Below are 21146 nucleotides of genomic sequence, written 5' to 3' on the forward strand. Positions count from 1 at the left end.
CTGCCCACGCCGTGACGTGCCACCACACGAGACCCTTCTCGCAGACCCACACGACACCGATCTCGCCGTGACGCCGCTGTTGGCTTTGATTTGCTCCAGCCTTCACAGTTCACACTCAACTTACTCAAGTATTTAATCTATTCTTCAAAATCTCAGAATCTGTGCTTGTTGTGTTTGTGTTTTAGTGAATCTATGCTTGTGTTATTTATTTATTTATTTATTTTTTTTTTGGTTTTTTGGCTTTGTGACTGTCTTTGTGTCTTTGTGAATTGTGACTGTGTTTGTTTGTGACTATCTTTCTTATATTATATAGAAAAGAGTGTAGAGTCTCTAGAGACTTGAGAAAATATCAGAGTTTGACTATTTGTTGTGTGGTACTTGTGCAATAAAATAGGGACAAGTCACAGCAATAGGAAAAGTGATTCAACTTTCAAGGAATTAAAATGGTAAAGTGTTTGGTGGTAGTGCATAATAAAATCATAGTATCGATAGTGTCCTTCGAAACAAAATGGAAAATGATTTTTTGGTGGACACTTTGATGTTATACAATTTTTTTTTAATAAGTAAGAAGAGAATATTATTAATAAAAGATAAGCAAGAGATACATTGAAAATGATTTTGGATTCAATTATATAGCTTCAACATTTAGTTTGGATTCAATTATAGATAATTTTGAAGATTTGAAAGAGCGTCGAGTTCCTTTTTAATAGAAGATTGTATTAAGAAACAATAATTTTTCGTGTCTTTTGTTTTTGTTGGTAGATGATCGTATCTTAATATATTAAGAGACAATGATTATTGAGTATTTGTTTTGGTTGGTAGTTTATTAATACTATATGGATGCATATTTGAAAAAAAAAATTTCGCTAATCTCCAGGCCCCCCCGGCTTGAAATCTTGGGTCCGTCACTGGTTGTAAACTATTTAATGTTTTGTTCAATATAAATGATTTAAATACTCAAGTGAATATAATTCCAATAATATTATAGAGAGAGAAGAATTTGAATAATATTTTTAAAGAGAGAGTTAATTTGAACACAGATAGTATCAGTGTTCAAACCTAACAAATTTAAATCATATGCTTTAGCCATTCCAAACTGGAAAATATAATGGAGTAAATAGAGTTATTATCAAAAAGAGTTAAATTAAAACTGAATACACAATATCCACGAAGTAAACGAAAAGCACCAAGGAAATCGACTATATAAAGAGTCCTATAACCTGAAAAATTACGGCAGGACAAATGATGGTAAACTCTATACTCTAATGCAACTAAGATAGAAATATTAAAGATTAAACACGACCAGACAATCGAAAATTCAATCTAAATCACTAATAATTCCCAAATTTAAAAGATTAAAATAAAAAACTTTAAGAGCAACAAATTCAGCAGTCTGATGGTGTACGAATGCTCATATTTCTCTCTCCATTTTACAGTCTCAAATTTCCAAATCACTATTTTAGCAGCCACCTATTAATTTTTTTCAGTTTGATACTGAAATGGTGTTTTTCCTTCATGCGTAGAGTAGCCATTTGTATATATACCATTCTTACTTATCAAAAAAAAAAAATACTGAAATGGTGTTTAATTTCAACAACCCTTAGGGACTGCAGCTCTGCCTTTCAACAATAACAACTGCCAAAGAAGGGTTGCAGGAAAAAAGGTAAGGAAGAAAAGAAAAACCAAATAGAATTCATTGGATGAAATTTTTATATGAAGAAAGAAGAAAACAACAGCATGAACAAAAGGAATATACAAATCTGAAAAATAAAAAGCAAAAAATAGAAGTAGGTCTGCTCTATCATGTCATTTGCTCTCTCTCTCTCTCTCTCTCTCTGCCTTTATTGGTGTAAATGTGTTGAATGAATTGATGTTTTAGGTTAGGAACTTTGCATCTCTCTCAATCCTTTTGCTTTTATATATAAGCTAGCCTTTTAACTCGCATAATGTGCAGGAAGAACCTTTTTAGTGACTCTCTTACTCCTGAGAAATGAATTAGTTTTTGCATCCCTGCACAAGGAAAAAACCATCTAAGTTTGCATGGGTGCAAATTGCATTCTTTACCTTTATATCACTCACACTTCTGCAGAGGAGATGGGACAAGGGATAGCTGTATATAATCCACCTATATCATGTCATATAAATATGTACGATTAGCCTGCTTGCGGGGGTACCTAGTCAATTAGTCTATTAAGGGGCATGTGTCCTTGGAGCCAATTATTGGAGAGAATCCAACATCTATTAAGTTAAAAGCTTAGTTCAAGACAGTATTTCAACATAATTTTTTCATTCAGGGTATTTGGACATTGGGGATAAAATTATTCCATTTTGGCTTCCATAGCATATGATGTATATGCTACACAGAATCTAGCAAATTGATAGGGCTGTTCCTCTGGTGATAAGCAAAATGTACTTCTCATGTAATGTGATAATGAAGAAAGAGCTATGAAGACAAATGGTGTAGTTTTTTGGCATAAACCCAACATAAAATTTCATGAATTGTCCTAACTACTGATTAAGTATTCATTCATGTCAATGATCATTTGCATATATAGTAGAGATGAATCTTAAATCTTTTGTGCTTTGTGATACTGCAAAATGGTTATTACATAGAGATGTTTATGTTAAAGGCATTAGCTTTGCCGGAAGCATACTTATAGCTGCAAAGACATGCTAGAAGCCTGTCTTCAAGCACTGATCCAGGATGCAAAAATTGCTCAGTTTCATTCAGTAAGATCTCACAAGCAGAATATCTTATACTATTTGGGCACTTTCGTTAGACAAGCCTAAGACACCTTTCTTATTTTGCTCTTTCATCCCTTCGCTGACGCATGGAAGATAGGATTCCCAATATTAATGATGCCTCTAGCAACCTTGCTGCACCAAGTGTCTGTGGAAGTATCCTGTAAGTCCATGAAATTTTCTTTGTCAGTAACTTTATTACCATAAAAAAGCAATAGATTTTTCCTTATATCTCACCTGTAGGCTTTTATCCAACCAGTTAAAATTTCTTATCATATTCTGATGATATGGAGAGGTTAAACCGGCCTTTTCAACCAACCATGCTATGGTATATGTTTCCCCTGTCCAAGCATATGTTCCACCAAGATTTGATAGGATGAATTCAGATAAATGCTGCATACCAGAACTTTCCTCAGGTGCTAGATACTACAGAAGGAACTGCATAGCCTTTTCTCTGAACACAGTTAGGCCCTGTGAATTACCCTACACATATTAATAGCCTAACAATGTTAATTAAAGCTTCTTGTGATGCTCAGAGCTAAAATTGATTCGACTAACAATGATATGAAGCAACTAACTAACCATACTTACACCACCACAAGGTTATACGACCTTGAAGTTCTATTGCCTAAGTCGAATTTATCCATCAGATCTTAATAATGCAGCCTATCATATCTGTTTGCATGCAAGGATAGGTACAATGAGTTTCTTGAAAAAGTTAATAATCATACTGATAAAGTTGGTATAGTTTTGATTTGTAAGTTCCCTTTGTTGAGAATTCCTAACATATTGGGTCCTAAGTTGAGCATCTGTGGTGAATTAAGATTCCTGCATCTGTGGTGAATTAAGATTCCTCAACAATGGAATCTCATTACCTGTCTTGAAATAATTGTTCCTCTGAATGCATCTTAGAGAAATTTGTAGTATTTATCAACTTATGGGATATGAGGTAATTTATTAGTACTATATATAACAATTCAAGCCTCATATTCAATTGCATAAACATGAAGGAAGAAACATTTTATCATCTTCATCATCTACCTAATTTGCTTGTTTATTATTGGTTCTAAATGTATGAATCACCTATGGAGACACCGCTGGAAAAAAAAGGGGTAAGCTATAGCACTAATAAGTAATTCTAACTTAGCTTTCTTATGGTGACAAATTTTTGGTCTTCAATTTAAAAACTTTGTGTATAGAGAAAACCAGTTCAATATAGAGAGAGTGTATGATTGATGACCACATAGATGTTATAGTTGGCTACAGTTCTACAGGAATTGCAATATCTGTGCCCATGGATTCTGACGTGGTCTGTCAACAACTAAAAATGCTGAAGAGAATACTATATTATATTCAATCATTGACAGCCTTGTTCTAAACTTGGGTCTATTGACTTTCATATTCAAGAAATCTCTCAACAGGAAAAATTTAGTAATTTGCATAAATCAAGTCTTGACAGTTGCAAATTAGCAATTATTATGGCATCCAAAATCAAGACCATTTTCAGAAAGGGTCCCATATGCTAAATTGGTGCACAGGAAAAAACTAACATAGATTAAAAAATAAAAATAGAAACTTCACAAAAAAATTATAAACTTGAATCATACCAGATCTAAAACTTACCTGAAAAATGTGATATTCTCATCTACCATTCCTATGAACCACAATGAACAAAGGAATGAGAGCATAGAACATTTAACAATGAATAAATTTTAAAAAACATATTTGATTACAGAATTTTGAAACCCATAAAATTCAGAGTTCTAGATTAAAAACAACTAAATTTTGTGTTTATCAGCAACTAATATAATATTGAGTAAAAGGAAAAAATTATAGAATTATTTAGATTACAGTTTTTTTTCTTCTTCCACTTCCAAAAGAGCCCAGAAGTTTACAAAATCGTGACAAATTACATTATAAGTGTATCATCTCTATCTTAAACACACATTTTTTTATACCTCGACATATGTGTGTCTCACTTGCATACCATTCCACGCTAGTTCCTTCGTTCGTGTTTAGCCATCTTTGTGAGTTATATAAACAGATTTTGCAAATTAACAAAGCAAAACTCACAAACATGATAATAAATGATGCTAAAATACATTCATAATTGACTGTGCATGAGGTGTGCAGAACAAAACTTCATCTTTCTTTGAATTAAAAGGTGAAATCCAAAATCAAAACAACCCTAATATGCAAAATCGATTCTCATCCAAAATACGCAAAACAAAACTATTCCTAACCAAAAAATCTAAATCATAACCAATTGAACCATAATACCCACATGTAAATCATAATTAACGCCTAAATTTCAAAAATAAAAAACAAAACATGACTTTGTCTCTACCTTTCAACAGCAACCATCATATAAGGATTGAAGATAAAAGAAGGAAAAAAAAATAGAATTCAGAGAATGAAATTGAACCTCTTGATGTTTTAAAGTCACATCCTTTCACCTTTTTTATTTTTTTTAAGATTAGAAACGGAAGTACAAAACTAAATCAAACCAAAATAGGAAAAAAAAATCAAAAAATTGAGAAAACAAACATTTTCATGGAGAACCCAAAAACCCGAAACAAAAAAGAATCAAAACCAAAATCAAATCTAAACCTATCCAACGAAAAAACTAATACTTCATACCCAAATCTAAAAAAAAAAAGGAGAAAAATGTACCAGAGCCGGTTCCAACGATCTGATGGGGGTAGATATATAGCCTAACGGTGTTGATACCCATAGATTTTTCTTTCTCTACGTGCTTGCGGTTCCAGTGTCTAAGTCTGGCGACGGAACGACTTACGTACTCTGTCTCCTTCTCTCTCTGTATCCTGCGTTGTCTTTTTTTTCTTTTTTGAGTATTGCAAGTCTCGTATTTTAACTTATTATTATGGAAAAAATTGCCAAACAGACTATTTTTCGAAAAAAAATTAGACGTGTGGCATGTGTTCAAAGATATTTAGTAAGTTAGACTTTTTTTGAAAGTCGAGTTTGGCAAACTTGACTTTGGGCTGGAATACAGACACTATAGTGGCGTTTTTTTAGTAGCTATAGCAGCGTTTATAGAAAACGCCACTATAGGTAACCTATAGTGGCGTTTTTGATAAACGCCACTATTGTGTCTGTATTCCAGCCCAAAGTCGAGTTTGCCAAACTCGACTTTCAAAAACAGTCTAACTAACTAAATAAGTTTGAACGTGTGCTGTCCGGCCAAAATTTTTCAGAATTTTCACTGTTTGGCAAATTTTGCCGATTATATATGTCTACAATATTTTTACAATGAATTACAAGTAATTAGTTATTATAAGTTCAAATTTGAAACTAACATTAAGATTACTTTTTTATTTCAACAATAATAATTAGTAATAACTTGCCAGTTAAAATTTATTGTAAAAATATTATATATATATATATCATTTCTCTATTTATTATTATAGTAGGAGACGAATAGTATTTTATCACTATAAAACTATATAATTTATTGTTTTTAAATTGTGCCTCTTAAATGGTATTTTAATCTCGTGAAACAATGTAATTTATCATTTTTTAATTGTGGAGGTGGTAGTTTTTTAGATGGGTCTTTTTTCCTATGTGGCAATACCTCCTTAATTATAGGAAAAAAAAAATATGTTTTTATATATAGTATTAGATGTCCCCTAAACCTAAAAAAATGACTGAAATATCCTTGAAACCTAAAAATTGATCAAAATACTCCGAAACTTAAAAAATGACCAATATACCTCCAAAACCTAAAAAATAACCAAAATACTCCCAAAACCTAAAAACTACCAAAATACCTCCTAAAAAATGACCAAAATATCCCTAAAATCTAAAAATTGACCAAAATAACCCCTAAAATCTAAAAAATGACCAAAATATCCCCAAAATGTAAAAATTGACCAAAATACCCATTAAACCTAAAAATTGATCGAAATACTCCTAAAACCTAAAAATGACTAAAACACTCTTGAAACCTCAAAAATGACCAAAATGCCCCTTAAACCTAAAAAAATGACCGAAATACTCTAAAACCTAAAAATGACCAAAACACGCCCTAAAATTATAAAATGACCAAAATACTCCCTAAATCTAAAAATTTACCAAAACACCCCTGAAACCTAAAAAATGACCAAAATACCCTTAAACCTATAAAATGACGAAAATACCCCTAAACCTTTAAAATGACCCAAATAAACCCAAAACCTCTAAAATGACCACAGATAATCCAAAAACCTCTAAAATTACCAAAAATACCCTAAAATCTCTAAAACGACCAAACTATGCCCCCAAAATATTTAAAATGACCAAAATACCATTAATAGTATAAGATGAACAAAATACACCCGAAACCTTTTAAATTACCAAAATAGGGGTTTGGGGTATTTTTGATGTTTCAAGGGTATTTTTGTCAAATTAAAGGTTCTAAAAGCATTTCAGTTATTTTGTAGGTTTCAAGGGAATGTCACTAATTTTCCATTGATCTTTCTTTTGTATGTACAAACATTGCTACCAAATGAAATTCTTTTAATAGTATTTATAGTGTACAACCCAATCAAATACTTCTTTTTTGTTGTATCTTTTTTTTTTTTTTTTTCTTAGAGAGTTTCAATCTATGGTATCCACTTTTGATGATAGATCTTTTATCATCAAATCAAGGCACTAATAAGTTTTTGGTGTAGACGGGAATTGAACCCTAGATCTCTTATTTAACCATTAGAGGTTTTACCAATTGAGCTAATTGAAATGGAAATGATAACTTTAGTTGTCAATAAATGTCTTGCCAAAAAAAGAAAACAATTTTGGGTAGGAGTCATCAACATATCAAATTGGGCAGCAAATTGGGTTGTTTTCATCATCTTGTTTTGATTGCCTTAAATTTATTAAAAAAAAAAACATTTTTTTTTTTTGTAACTATATCCATACTAAGTTTATTAGAAAATTAAAATTGCAAACCTTTACAAAAACATAATATAGGCAAAAAAAAAAAGTATACATTTTAATAATTACCCACCAATGATATTAAGGATAATATTAAGGAGCTGGTGTCGGCTTGGGCCCAATTGTTTGCACTTTTAGGTCCATTGTGGCTTGGGTTTTTATAATAATTTTTTTAAATAATTAAAATAATGTCGATTTCATTTATTAGTTAATTAATTAATCTATATATCTTATAATAAAAATAATCTATATATAGGCTTCTCGTGGTGGTTTAGTCATCTACAACTATAATAAAATTACTAATTCTATGCTGCACACTTTTTCTTTTTATTTTATGTACAATGCCTACCTAAGTTTAACAGATAATAGTTTCTCAAAAAAAGAAAAAAGAAAAAGGTTTAACTGTTAATATGAAATTACCTACATATATCATTAAAAAAAAAAAAAAAACTGTTAATATGAAATACTGTAGTTTTTTTTTTTTTTTTTTTTTTGGTTTTATAAAAAGCATAGAATATTGCCCTAGTTAATATATATGTTAATAATAGGTGAACGATTGAGATTAAATAAATGTGATGTAAAACTAGTGGAAGAGTTAAGATATATATATATATATATATATATTTATATATATATATATATATATTTTTTTTTTTCACTTTAGAGTTAAATTTTAGTAACATATATATTTCTTCATATTTTTGTGGATATGCGTACATTATGCATGAACAAAATGCACAAAATTATATATATAAATATAAATATAAATATATATATATATATATATATCTCAATCAGACTTATGTGTAAGATAATTAAATGCCACTCAAGTCATCTGAATATTAAGTGTGGTTTTTTATTTATTTTTATTTTCATTTTATTTTTTTAAATTTGAATAAGTTGTGTTGTATCATTTTGATAGTCAAAATTTCATTTAAAATTTTGATACAAAGAAGATGGCTCTGTCGCTAAGCAGGTCAGTAGAGAGGACACCAAATGCCTAAAGAAGACAAAAATCTACTATATGCTTAACACAAACTTTCAGGTCCTCCCTCTAGCACATGGGGATCGGCCCTACACACCAGGGATGAAGCGTAGAGGTCACTTTAGCTTGTTGTACCGGAGTGGTTGATGGTCTAAAGAACAACAATGGATTGTAGCACTTCCTATTAATTTGTCTAGGGATGTAAAAGAGGGCTTTCTCGTCTAAAGGCATGGGTGAGCTTTCTCACTATATAATGACCACTACGAACGAAGGACGAACGACGATGAAGGAGGAGAGGAGGAATAGATCTTTGAAATAGGGATTATTCGAGTGAGATATGGGGCTTGCTATGCAAAACTTTTTAACACTTTTAAGAGAAGAAGTAGTAGTCTTAAGAGGCAAAATTGGATGGATAAATTAGTAAAAAAAAGTAGATTTGCTTTGGGAAATGAAGTCCGTTTATAGGGAACAAAGGCCCGAAAAGGAATTGCAAGAAGTGAAAAATGCACTGTTGCACTCTACTTTTAAGTTTTCCTCAATGTATTGCTCATGGATTCCCAAACCAAATAAACTTGGGGAACTGCGAGCCATTACGAAGTTAGACAAGGCGGATATTCTCGTAATGGATGCGCTCTCTCATTTATTGAATATAGTGTTTGAGGACATAATTCTAACCAACTCTCACGGGTTTAGGTAGGGGCCCAATTTTTTTCTTTCTTGAAGTCCAGATATGGGGTCCGGTTGATAGACTAATAAGATCAGACGTAGTAAAGTGCTTCGACAACATAGATCATGGGCTTTTAATCTTAGTTCTTCAATCTTGTTTAGGTGAGGAAAATGAATCCTTCTATAATATCATTTTCACTTTCCTCCAAACTCCAATCTTAGACAAAAAGGGGCATTCTTATTCAAATCGCATGAAAGGCATTACTCAAGTCAGCCCCCTCTCCCCTATGCTAATGAACATTTTTCTGCATTAACTGGATTTGCAAATCAATTCTTCCTTTATGAAAAAAGAAAGAAATGAAATATGGTATGGACAGGAAAGTTTAGAAACTTAATTGTTATAGGCTATTTCATTTAATTGATTAATGGATTTCTTTTTTTTATTGATTTTCATTTAATTATCCTTGAGATTTTTCAAGTGTTCCATTTATTCTTTTTTGTTTCTATTGTCTTCCTTTGGCTCTTCCAAGGATCTTGCGGTCTGTCTGGGGATGCCTCCTTTTCAGTTTCTTTCCTCGTATTGGTCTTAGAGATCTTTCAAAAGTACCCTCCTTGCCTGTTTTGGATTTTTTTTTTTTATTTCGATAAATAATTAGTTAAGCCTTCTTAGTCAAAATAGCAACGGTATTAGTTAAGCCTTCTCTCCTAGAGCTACAGAACTAATGACTTTATTAGAAAGTAGAATTAGCAACTTTTACATGAATTTTCAAGTGGATGAGATCAGTTGAGTGGTCTCAGTTGAAGATGGGATTGCATATGTTTATGGATTGAATGAGATTCAAGCTGGGGAAATGGGTGAATTTGCCAGCGATGTGAAAGGAATAGCCTTAAATCTTGAGAATGAGAATGTAGGGATTGTTGTCTTTGGTAGTGATATTGTTATTAAAGAAGGAGATCTTGTCAAGCGCATTGGATCTATTGTGGATGTTCTTGCGGGAAAGGCTATGCTAGGGCGTGTGGTCGAAGCGTTGGGAGTACCTATTGATGGAAGAGAGGCCCTAAGTGATCACGAGCGAAGACATGTCGAAGTGAAAGCCCCTAGGATTATCGAATGTAAATCTATACACGAGCCTATGTAAACAAGGTTAAAAGCAGTAGATAGCCTGGTTCCTATTGGCCATGGTCAACGAGAACTTATAATCAAGGATCGACAAACTGGAAAAATAGCTATAGCTATTGATACCATATTAAACCAAAAGCAAATGAACTTAAGGGCCGCCTTTGAGAGTGAAACATTGTATTGTGTCTATGTAGCAGTTGGACAGAGCCACTCAACTGTGGCACAATTAGTTCAAATTCTTTCAGAAGCGAATGCTTTGGAATATTCCATTCTTGTAGTAGCCACCGCTTTGAATCCTGCTCCTTTGCAATTTTTGGCCCCATATTCTGGGTGTGCCATGAAGGAATATTTCCACGATAATGGAATGCACGCATTAATAATCTATGATGATCTTAGTAAACAAGCGGTGGCATATCGACAAATGTCATTATTGTTACACCAACCACCAAGCTGTGAGGCTTTCCTAAGCGATGTTTTCTATTTACATTCTTGACTCTTAGAAAGAGCCGCTAAATGATCGAACCAGATAGGTCCAGGTAGCTTGACCGCCTTACCTGTAATTGAAACACAAACTGGAGACATATCAGCCTATATTCCCACCAATATGATCTCCATTATTGATTGACAAATCTGTTTGGAAACAGAACTTTTTTATCACTGAATTAGACCTGCTATTAACGTTGGCTTATCTATCAGTCGCATCAGGTCTGCTACTCAGTTGAAAGCTATGAAACAAGTCTGTGGTAGTTCAAAATTGGAATTGGCACAATATCGAGAAGTCGTCGCCTTTGCTCGATTTGGGTCAGACTTTGATGCTGTGACTCAGGCATTACTCAATAGAGGTGCAAGGCTTACCGAAGTATTGAAACAACCACAATATGCACCACTTCCAATTGAAAAACAAATTCTAGTCATTTATGCAGCTATCAATGGATCCTGTGATCGAATGCCATTAGACAGAATTTTTCAATATGAGAGAGCCATTCCGGAGATTCTAGCCTTTTGCCCTTAATTTTGAAAAAATTTAGCAATATGCCCCTGTTTCGAAACTATATAGGGATATGCCCCTGTTTCGATACTCGATTAACTTAAAATCGAGTTTCAAAGAAATACTCGATTCATAGAAAATCGATTTACGCCGAATAAAACTAAAAAAAAAAAAAAAAAAAGCATGGAACTCGATTTTAGGGAAGTCGAGTTCCAAAACGTCACTATAGGGCTTAAAAACGCCACTATAGGGCCCCTTGAACCTGGTATGGGGACTTACAAAAAAATTTTGCAGGAAAACGCCGCTATAGGGCCCTAAAACGTCATTATAGGGCTTAAAAAACGCCACTATAGGGCTCACAGAACAGAGCGATTACACTTACAAAAATTTTTTGCAAGAAAACGCCGCTATAGGACTTTAAAACGTCACTACAGGGATTAAAAACGCCACTATAGGGCACCCTGAATATGGGCCAATCACACTTTTAAAAAATTTGCAGGAAAACGCTGCTATAGGACTTTAAAACGTCACTATAGGGATTAAAAACGCGACTATAGGGCTCCCTGAATATGGGGTGATTACACTTATAAAATTTTTTTTCGCATGGAACTCGATTTCCTGAAAATCGAGTTCCATAATTTTTTTTTTTTTTTTTTTTTTTTTAAGTTTGATCGGGCATAACTCGATTTTCTACAAATCGAGTATCAAAACAGGGGCACGCTCCTATATAGTTTGCAAACAGGGGCATATTGCCAATTTTTTTAAAAATTAAGGGTAAAGGGCCAGAATCTCCGAGCCATTCCAAGTCAAATAAAACCAAAATTACTACAATCCCTTTTAGAAAAGGGTGGGTTAACTAATGAAAGAAAGATGGAACCAAATGCATTCTTAAAAGAAAGCACTTTGTCTTACCTATGATTCTCTTTCGGACTCTCATTCTCATTTTTGTTTTCATATTATGGATCTTGGTTGCATAATTTTTCACTTTTTTTGTTTGAATTTCTCCAAGTATTTTTTGTAGTGTACCTAAAAGATGGATCAAAATATTATTACATTTCTATCAGAGATGGCAATGGAAATCCTTACCAAAGTAGGAGTTGCATATATTTCGCTTATCGTTTTAATAATCATTCGTGCGGGGCGCCTTCGAGGTTTAAATGTGGATAATATGGCCGAAAGGCTAGGGGACCCCTGCTTTGATACCATTAAAAAACAAATTAACAAAAAAATAGAGGAGTTGCTTCAACTATATTATAATAATTCTTTTGTTCTTCTCCCTGGTTGGAGTATGCAAGATATTGCAACCCACCTCCATTAGGATTCTGAATCCTTGGAACAACTGCTAATGATCTTAAAAAATCTGACCAAATTAGGTATTTATAGTTAAGAGTTTCAACAAATTCTACTATTTCTTTCACAGTGAATTTTGGACGTTGGTTGGGGGAGTCACTTTGCCCGCCTACGGGTTAGTTAAGAGTTCTTGCTTCCTCCTTTGTTGCTTTGCTACCTTGCTAATGCTAAGAAGTGAAGTTCTATGGTTACTATCCTAGGTGGGGATTAGAGACTCAATTCCTTCTATTGCCCAGTGTCTGAGCTAAGAGGATGGAGTGAATCTTATTGTAAGTTCCACCACCCCACCACAACCCCCCCCTAGAATCCCCAGTGGTGAAATACGAGCTTGAAGGCAGCCCTCCTCGCTCACGAGGGATGTTTCCGAGCTAGATTGCAAAACCAGAGGGTCTTTCTCAAATCAATACTCTAGGCAAGAAACCCATAGTTTGTTTAGGTTTGATAAATCCCTTATTGGATCCAGTTTTAGAGGGGCATAGCGTGGGATAACCAATCTCAAGATTTCCTCTATTCCTTTGTCATAAGACTGTATATTACCTACGGAAATAGGCCCATCTCTTCCTTATAAGAATTAGATCCGCCAGAAAGAATGGAATCCTTTTAGGCATTCGGCAGAGCTAATTAACAAGAAGAAAAATAAAAAAGAGATAATTGAATGCACTTCTGATTGATATGAACCAATCCCCTTATAGAAGACATAGTTCAATCCACTTGAATCGATCTAAGCACCAACCCAATCTCGATGAGAATCAGTACACATAACTCGATCAATCAACAAAAGTGTGGCACTTCTCCACCCTCTGCTAGTAGCTTTCTTCTATTATGATTTTGATTTGAGTTACCTTGCAAACAATGGTTATTTCAAACACCGTATACTGTCACACCAACAAAGACCAAGAGCGTCTTCTTTGTGCTTGGAATTAGTACTAAGAGCGACAATGAGTAGGAGCTTAAAGCCTACCCACAGTTGATGGTCTTGTTGGAATATGCGCTGTTCTCGACTCCGATGCTATTTCACTGATTTTCAATTGTTTAAGTCCTTACTGGGCGAAAGGCATAAAAGAATGAATACCAGGCGCAAACTTAAGGCGAGACGAAACAGAGAGTACAGTAAGCAATCGAAAGCCGGATTCACAGGCAAACCAGATTGACTTACCATAAACAGTAGGGCAGAGAATTTATTTTAAAAAAGGAAGAAAGAATCAAATCCGAAGGATAGCGTAGTATAGACATGTCCTTAGGAATCAAATTTCCTTCTTTTCTTGGTTCTCATTGGCATAAGGCTCTAGTTCGACTAGCTTGAAGGTGGGCAATTTTGCTTAGCAATAGGAATTGGATATAGAGCTGCAAAAGCTTGACTTGGCTAGAGGAGTTCATACCTATTTTCATTTTATATGGATAGAAACCCTTGTAGTTCAGTAAGTCGAGGGCAAGAATCATTCATGGCATGCTTTTTCCAGGTCCTATCAAACAATGAGAGATGGACTTACCAAGTATTACAGTCGCTAGGCTTGGTCTTCTTTGTATCCAGAGTCAGTCTACCCAAAAAAGAAAGGGGAAGCTCTAAAAAAAGCTTCGAGAAGCCTTGCCAATTAACAATTGGAGAGATGGGAATAAGAATTGTTTATTGTTGTTAGTGTATAGCTTGTACTAGTTTAGCCCATTGGGCTTAGCCCAGTATACTGTACTTGTACTTTACTTCTTTTACTTGTACTGCACACATATCTAGCCTATATAAGGCTCTCTATTGTACATTGTTACATACACATTAACATACAGACTATTCAGTCTTTCTCATACTTTATATTCTTAACAATTGTATTAAAAAAAGAAAGAGATTCGGATGAAAGTGTTCCCAAAGGGGAATCACACCTTTTTTTTTCTAGTTCAAATAGCCCGAGTCTGACTCATCTCCTGAGGGAGAAGGGAAAGCAGGAGCGGTAGAAGAATAAGTAAGGGAGGTTTTGCTCCCGTTAAAGGAAGTGATCTGACTCTTTCAGAAAGACTGAACTTCGAGTGAACAAAGCAAAGAACCAAACTGAGACTGACTTACATTCCTTTAGTAGGGGACAAAAAGTTGATTACCTTTCATTAACAAAGATGAAAAGCATAAAATCTAAATCTGAGATCTTGAGAGATCGAATCATAGCTATGTAAAGTAGCCCTGGGCTGAGACGTCTCTTCTCCGCATTTTCATTGGGTCACTCACTTGCCTACAGGTGAGAGAAGAAAGAAGAGTTCACTGCTTTTGAAACCATAGCTATTCTTGTTCCCACAAAATCAAGAGTAAAGAGTCGATGTTCACCACAGAAAGCATAGTCACAAGGGTAACCATAGATACCATTTCACAAGAGATGAGCTGATAGAATAGTGATTTTTTTGTTTTGAGTTTGGATGATTCCCAGATCTTTTTTCTTTTATCCAAAATATTTTGCTTGTACTCTAGATTTCCTTTTTGTTCGAAATCGAGATCTTTGCCTTTGAGAAAGGGAACAAAGGAATTCCGTCTGTTGTCACAAGAATTGTTCAAGATAGATGCGAATAATCGATTGAATCCAATCTTTGAAGGCTTCAAGGAATATCCGATGTTGGCGGTAGGGGTGTGGCTTTAGGAAATGTGTCTGTCTTTCGGCTTGGTCAATCAAAGAGTAAGCTTTTAGCGATCACTATCAATAAAGATCTTAAGAGAAGAAAGCCTAGAAAAGAAAGGCTTTGATTCTTCTAAGTGAAGTGAACAAAGAAAAAAAAAAAAGGCTTTCTTCGAGAAAGCGTATGTTCACATCAAGGGGGAATACCGCTTTAGAATTCATAGTCAAGGAGGACTGACTAAGATGCTTGCTATGTATATTGTGTGTATATATATATATATATATATATTTGAATTTCGGTAATTAGAGTTAGAAGCTGTGAAGCTCTCTCCCAATTCCTCGAAATGTTCTTCAGAACTTTTTCATTATTTACTGCTTTGACTTTTTGGGTCTCTACCAGACCACAAAAGGAAAGCCCATGCTCTAGTCTAACTTCTCTTTCTTTCATATGCTCCTTCGGACCCCTCACATTCCAATAGCCAAAAAAGGGATTGCTTCAGGAAACCAACAATTTTCTTCGCCCGAGGTAAGAAACTGGATTCTTGCCTTTATTCTTTTTTCAGTTAAGGGCAAAGCTCTTTTTCTCAAGAGAGTTTACAACCTTACCACACAAGGGGTTATCGTCCAGAGAAGCAGAGAAGGGTTTAGAGCTTCCCCCTAATGAAATACTAGTGGGAGTAGAAAAGCCCAAACCAGGTTCCCCCTAGAATTTAACCTGTAACAAGAGAAAGATCCCTGTCTATCACAGGGGTATCCTTATACTCTGACCCTACTCTACTTCCGAGTTAGAAGGGTCTTCACCCTGTGGGACAAAAGGGGAAGAACTCTCCAATCATCTTGATCCCTGACTGTTAAAGGCTAGAGGAGTTATGGCTCGAAGAGACAAAAAGAAGAAAAAAAAGAAGAAGAAGAAAAGACTCGTGCATACAAAGACAAAACAAGAAGAATAACGCACAAGAAAGATTATTTTTAGACCCAATGACAAAGGAATGGGCATTTATGGCGACTAGCCCGCTTCCCATTACTCAAGAGGTCAATTCCCCGCACAGAATTAAGGGAGCCATTGAAAGGTGACTAAAACACTAGTAATAGGGACTACCCAAGCTAATGATAGAGGCAAGAAAACTTTCCAGACAAGTCCCATTAATTGATCATAACGATATCGTGGAAATGCTGCTCGGACCCATATATGTAAAAATAGAAACAGAATCACCTTGATACTAAACTAGATCAAGCCTAGGATCTTCTTGAAAATGGGAGTCCCGCTCAAAATTGTTGTAGCTACACCTGTCATAAGAATTCTTGTTTAACGATAAGTTTTAAGAATAGAGCATATATAATTGTAGATCACATTATTTGTATAGCCTTCTACCAGGTCGAACTCCAGGATTAAATTTTGGTGGACTGCCTCTACAAATGGCATAGTTGGATCCTTAGTTTCTGGTAGCAATCCGGCCCTTTGGAGAATGTCTGCGGTGATCTTATTCAGGAAATCGGGGGTTTCTAGATATGGGTGAGCCCGAGGGAACTCATCCAAAATATTTTTTTTTGATACTTATTCATATAATCCTCTATTTTTTTTAGAGCAAGATTTTGTAAAAAATCTTCTTTCTCCTTTCTTTTATTCTTTTTTTTGTTCTTTGAAGAAGAAGATGAAGAAGCTGCATGTGAAGTTGAATTATTCATCATGCGGCTTATAACAATAATGGTGAAATACCATAAAGCACAAACCAAGATCCGTGATACGAAAATCAAAATCAAAATGAGGAAGAAAAAGATATCATGATGTAAGTTTGTTATTCCTTGCATCATAGGTGTTGCTGCATCTTGAGATCCTAATTGCCATGGTTCCACTGCATCACAAGGAGCAATTGTGAGGAATAGCCATTCTAGAACAATCATTTTGTTTGGTTCACTCTTTAACTGCTTTGCTCCCCCCAAAAAAAGGGGTGACTTGTTCTTACTCTCCCAATGAAGGAAGACAAAAATGGCCAACTGGGGTTTTCCAACCAAGAAAGACAAGGGATGCACCCTTTCGAACCATGTCTCTCAGGGAAGCGCTCTTTCAACTACCTTCTCCTCGAGGTATGGTTTGAGTCCTAGTGTGGAACTCCGTTAGAAAAGAGATAATGGATTCCTCTCTTTATTTATGATAATTTGGGTGACGCTTTCTCTTCCTTCTCCATCCACGAGGGTGATTGTCATAGCTCCTCGCTCAAATCAAAACCTTTCTTTTCTACGCACAAAGGGAAAGATCACTCCTAAATGCAGCCGTGATCTTATATACGATACCACCAGACGCACCCTGGTACTTATGTTTGCCAATCAAGGCTAGTGGAGCGAAGGGAATCTTGCAATGATTATGAGGGCCTGAGTGGGTATTCCTTAGTTTACTGGAAGTGCTTTAAGGAAGTGTGACCCTTATGACAAGCTATTTGAACTATGCTCATCCGAGACAAGCTTGCTCAGCCAATTCTTTCTATTTTTCAGATATTGCGAAAAAAGAAATAGCAAAAGCTTGGCTTACACAGAATTGAATAAATAAGGAAAAAGAATGGAGGAAAGATTTGACCTATCTATCTAGAGGAAAGGAAGTTCATAGTGAGTCCTAAACCTCAAGGTTAACTATCTATCCTTACTTGGGGGAAGCCAACAAAGCCACATCCGCTTAGCTAAAGTAAGACTACGGATAGCTCTCCTCGTTGAAATAGATAGGTTCAAGCTCACCCCTCCCGGGATCCCTCACTGGGGTAGGTATCTTTATTTATTAAGAGTGCTTGGTCACTTTTCCCTGCTTCTCTCTATCTCTCCTTAGCTCTTCGATAACATCCATACTAGCTTAGTTAGCTACATGACTCAGTAGGATAGTGCGACTACCCTTATGCAAGCTTCTCGAGCTATAGTTAGAAGCTCTCTGTCATTGCACTATGAGAAGAGATCCCTAGGTTTCTTCTCTTTACCTTGATTTTTAGGTAATTAGGTAAACCTCAAGTATAAGTACAACTTATATCAGTTTTTGTAAAATTCATAAAATGAACAAGGTATAACAAATTTGAACCACATAGTAATTAAATATTTATACATCACATTGAAATCGAATTTCAACACTAACATCCACAGTTTGAAGTCTTGGTGACATGTATATGATGACTAGTGTGTGACACTAAGGTGATGTGTGAGCATGAATGTGCTTTTATTTCTTATTCATTTCAAGGGGTTACCACCAACCATGGCCAGTTGGTTTTCTAAGTTGTGATTGGTTACCTCTAGGTTTAATGTTGTCACCCCCCCCCCCCCCCCCCCAACCCTCCCCCCCAAAAAAAATTTAGCTAAGAAAGTTCTAAGAGCTTATAACCTAAAATGGAAAATAAAAAGATGTCTTCAACCAAAAGATATAGACTTGAAAGCTTAGTTACATGTGGATAAGGTATTAGACACCCCCACAATGCCCATCCTTTAATAGTACTGTATTTTAAATATAATCTTATTGCTCACTATTTGAAAGGTAACTTAAACATTTGACATTTGGATTTTTGAAAAAGGTTTATTGTGAACTATTTTGAAATTACACATGCTCCAATCACATATTTGTTTGAAAAATAAGTTGCAATTTTGAGTTAAATACGGCTAACCTTTCTTATTTAGAAAGAATTGCAAGCTTAGTTTTACAATAAAATTTCCAATGTAATTTCTCATGCAAAAAGGCCAAAAAGAAAAAGAAAAAGGAAAAAACAAAGGTTAAATTTGGGAGTCCATGACCCCAATTTGTTTAAGCCATGAACTAAGAACCCTTTTTAGAAAATCACTTTGGAAATGTAATTTTTTGGAGAACAAGTTTTTGGAAATGGAATTTAAAAAAAATATTTTTAATTTGTGTATTTTTGGTTTTATCAGAAAAATATTTCGAAAGGGGTTCTTAGAAGAAAAAATTTTATTTATCTTTTTGGCATTTTGGAAAACAAGGATTTTTTTTTTTTGTTTATTGAAATTGTTCCTTTGGATATATTTTGAAGGGAAAATAATTTTTGAAAATACTTTGTTGAAAAGTGGAAATTCCATGGTTATTTTGAGAAAGAGAAATTTATTTTGAAGAAGGAAATTTATTTCAAAATGGTGAAAAGTTCAAAAGATTTTGAGAAGTAATTTTATTTTAAAAGGACAAAAAGGTTCCATAGATTTTTGTGTTGGTGAAAATGCAATAATAATGGAACCCTCTTGCGCACGTATCTTGCCTAATATCTAAGTCAATTTATATTAGCCTATTAATCAGCACAATTAAAAAGAATAAAATATTATCTCTCCATTTTAATGTAGAATTAAACATTTTCACTAACTCCTCATCTTCCATATTCACTCGCACATCATTACATTTATGTTGTAATATTTATTCATTTTTATTAATTAATATTAAAATTCTCCAACAATCCCCCACTCATTTTAATATTAAAATTTTTTGTTAAAGAGATATTATGAGGCAAAGACGGGTCACTATGCGTCATGAAGGTGTGCTCTGCATTGAACCTTCACTTAGTAAACAACAATCTCAACTCCAAAGTCGTAGTGGTCTCCAACTTGAACTAAGACTACTTTAGGAAAATTAAGCGTCACTACTTACACATAATAACCCAGGTGTTGACATGAGTTTTTATAGGTAGCACTTTATGGCCGTGTGCTGATCCCAGTATTATGAGTGTATTTGAGATTAAGTTTAAATCTCATAAGGAACGGCCCTACTCTTACACTCATATAGGTAAAATTTTGTCAAGGGTGCTCCTGTAATTTTGGCACCCCACTCATATGAGCTACCAATTTCATTAAGAGTTTTTTTACTCAACATTTCCACATTACAAGATAAATGCACTTACATCATAAGGATGAACAATTTAAAAAATTATTTACAAAATAAATAAATAAATAGTGCATTTCTTACGACCATTGTATGATTCTTTTTTCCCATTGTACTCAATTCTCAGGATGTTTGGTCCTTGGATTAGGTATCCTCATAAATGGCTCATGATTCTATGGACTTTAGTCCCATCCCTCTCGATGTATTCCAGACCCTATCTTTTGCCAAGGCCTTAATAAATGGATCTACAAGATTATCACTAGATTTAATATAATCCACAGTTATGATGCTGCTACTCAAATAAGATCGCACGGTACTGTGCTTTCTTCTTACAGGTCTGAATTTACTATTATAGTAATAGTTTTAACTCTATCAATTGCGGTAGTGCTATCACAATGAATTAATATAGGTGCAATTGGTTTTTCCCAAAGTGGAATTTCATATAACAAATCTTTAAGCCAATTTGTCTCTTCACTAGCTGAAGCTAATACTATTAATTCAGCTTCCATTGTTGAATTAGCAATTATTGTTTACTTTTTAGATTTCCAACAAATAGTACCACTACCTAAGGTAAAAATATAACTAGTGGTAAAGAGAGAATCACTTGACAAAGTATTCCAATTGGCATCATTAAAAGCTTCAATCATAATAAGATACTTTTTATAAAATAAGCCATAACTTGGTATCAATTAAATATCTCATGACTCGCTCAATAGTTAGTCAATGATCTTTACTAGGCTTGCTAGTAAATCTGCTTAGCACTCGTATTGCATGTGCAATGTCAGTTCTAATATAATCAGTAGCATAACGCAAACTACCAATGATACTAGTATAATCCTTTTGATTAAAAATCTCATTATCATTATTCACAGGAAATAAATGAATACTAGAATCAAAAGGAGTAGTTACACTTTTGTGATCATGAAAAT

At 34.3% G+C, this 21146-nt stretch overlaps 1 long non-coding RNA gene across 1 annotated transcript; it reads right to left on the reverse strand.

Annotated features, from left to right (window-relative positions):
• Positions 1 to 2526: 2526 nt before the first annotated feature.
• LOC115968013 lies at positions 2527 to 5229 on the reverse strand. Its single transcript, XR_004086638.1, has 2 exons — positions 2980 to 5229; positions 2527 to 2903 (listed from the first exon to the last, which is right to left on the reverse strand). It is a non-coding gene; the product is annotated as an uncharacterized LOC115968013 (long non-coding RNA).
• Positions 5230 to 21146: the final 15917 nt, after the last annotated feature.

The sequence above is a fragment of the Quercus lobata genome, chromosome 11, assembly GCF_001633185.2.
Source record: "Quercus lobata isolate SW786 chromosome 11, ValleyOak3.0 Primary Assembly, whole genome shotgun sequence".
Classification (NCBI taxonomy): domain Eukaryota; kingdom Viridiplantae; phylum Streptophyta; class Magnoliopsida; order Fagales; family Fagaceae; genus Quercus; species Quercus lobata.